The following is a 2,337-nucleotide window of genomic DNA, read 5'->3' as shown; positions in this document are numbered from 1 at the left end:
GGGCCTCCATTTCCAAGGCTGTAATGTGCAAATGGAATCTTTGCTTCTGCCCCAGGGAAGCCCTGCCCTGTGCACCCAGGAAGGCTTTCCAACACACAATGTGCATTTCTTTTTTTTTCTTTTTTTCTTTTTTTGAGACAGAATCTCACTCTGTTGCCCAGGCTGGAGTACAGCGGTACAATCTTGGCTCACTGCAACCTCTGCCTCCCGGGTTCAAGCGATTCTCTTGCCTCAACCTCCCAAGTAGCTGGGATTACAGGCGCGTGCCACCACGCCTGGCTAATTTTTGGTTTTTCAATAGAAACGGAGTTTCGCCATGTTGTCCAGGCTGGTCTTGAACTCCTAACTTCAGGTGATTCACCTGCCTCGGCCTCCCAAAGTGTTGGGATTACAGGCGTGAGCCGCCGCGCCCGGCCACACAATGTGCATTTTTGAATTGATGAGAAATGGAAAGAACCAAAGGTCCACCACGAGGGAGGAGCAGACACATGGTTGGAGAGTCCTATTGTGAAAGGTATGCAGCAGTCAGAAGCTAAGTGGGCTGACAGAGAAAGGTATCCAGGAAATATTTTTAAGTGAAAAATGAAAATTGCAAAACAACACATACAGTATAAATCATTTACGTGAAAACAAACTGCTATACATTCTCTAAACATGTTGATGTGCAGGGAAGGATCTAGAAAGATATATTTTACATGGGTGATAGCGGTTACCCGAAGGGGCTGAAGGGGTGACCAAGGAGGACTTTCACCCTCTGGAGCCCCTCCCCCACGCGCAGTGAGCCTGGCCAGGCTCCCAGACCCCACAGAAGGAATGGAATTTCTAATCCCAGGGCTAAGGCCAGTTATACCACGGGCACTCAGGGTGGGAATCCCTTGTGGCTTGTAAATAACTAACTTCCTGGCCACTGATAGTAAAATTGTCACAATCACCTTTATTAACCACCCACCAAGGGCAAGGCACGGCCCGGCATCTCCCTCACAGCAACAAGGTAAGTATTATAAGCATGGCATTGGCCGTCAAGAACTGCGGAGGTCTGAGTTCCGCCCTGCCTTCAGGCTAGCCAGCTAGCCTGTCCTGCTTTCATGGATGCTGGCAGAAGATGCAAGACTCCTGGGGCCCAGACAAAGCGCTTTATTGCTCAAACACAGCAGGCGATAGGCGTTCCTGTTCGCCTTGGTTCCCCTTGTTTCATCGGGCAGATTTGGAGGTGGGCCCACGTTCAGTGGGTTTAGCTGAAGAATCCTGAACCTGGAAAACTCCCAATCTTAGAAGGGGGTTTCCAGTAAACTTGCCCTGAAGGGAAACATTGTTTTTATTCCCCTGGAAAGCAAACAAAGAAATCTTCCCTCTTCCCTGGAGGGAGATGCGGAAATCACTAAGCCAAAGGGAAGAATCAAGCCAGGAACTAAGTCAAGCAGGTCCTTAACCTGGGAACTGAGTAGTGCAAACCTGCCTCCCAAGATAAAGCTACATACCTCCCTCACGATTTGCCTACAAGGAATGCCTACAAGGAAACTCCTTGTGGACAAAGGACAGACAGAGTTCAGAGTCATCCCTCTGCTCACGGGAGACAAATGCAGGTCTGATTGTTTCCTCTGCCCTATTGTTTCACTAAGCCGGACTATGGCACAAGTAGCTATTCCTGTAAATTGGGTATTCAGTTAAAGGTTAATCAGAAACTCCAAAGAATGCAGCCTTTTGTCTCTTATCCACCCTATGACCTGGAAGCCCCCTCTTTGCTTTGAGTTGCCCCACCTTTCCAGACTCAGCCGGTATACATCTTACATACATTGATTGATGTCTCATGTTTTTCCTAAAATGTATAAAACCAAGCTGTTCCTCAACTACCTTGGGCACATGTCCTCAGGACCTCCTGAGGACACATCCTTAATGGTGGCAAAATAAATTTTCTAAGTTGATTGAGACTTGTCTCAGCTACTCTGTGTACACTTCCTAGGCTGTTGACTACACAAACATCCTTGAAAAGATAATCCAGAACAAAAGCTGTCACAAGACAAGCAGGAATGCAAGAGGCCCTGGAGAACGATCTCCCAGTGTTGACAGACTGGGGAAGGGAGACTAGGGAAGGGAGGCGCTCAGAAGTTGAGTCACTTCTCAAGGTCACACAACCAGGACACAGCTGACCCCAAAGCCCTTGCCTTTTCCTCCTGCCTCCAAAATAGGCTGCTGGTCTAGCCTGGGAACCAAAGACCCACACGCAAGATTGTTTCCAAGCGAGTGTCCATGGAGTCATGGTTATCACGGTCACCTAGCAATACTGCTTCCACGGGAAAATCCGCTCTGAGTTCTGGACAACGACTTGTAGCAGAATCG

Source organism: Macaca mulatta, chromosome 9 (assembly GCF_049350105.2).
Source record: "Macaca mulatta isolate MMU2019108-1 chromosome 9, T2T-MMU8v2.0, whole genome shotgun sequence".
Lineage (NCBI taxonomy): Eukaryota > Metazoa > Chordata > Mammalia > Primates > Cercopithecidae > Macaca > Macaca mulatta.
Note: the sequence above shows the minus strand (reverse complement) of the source record.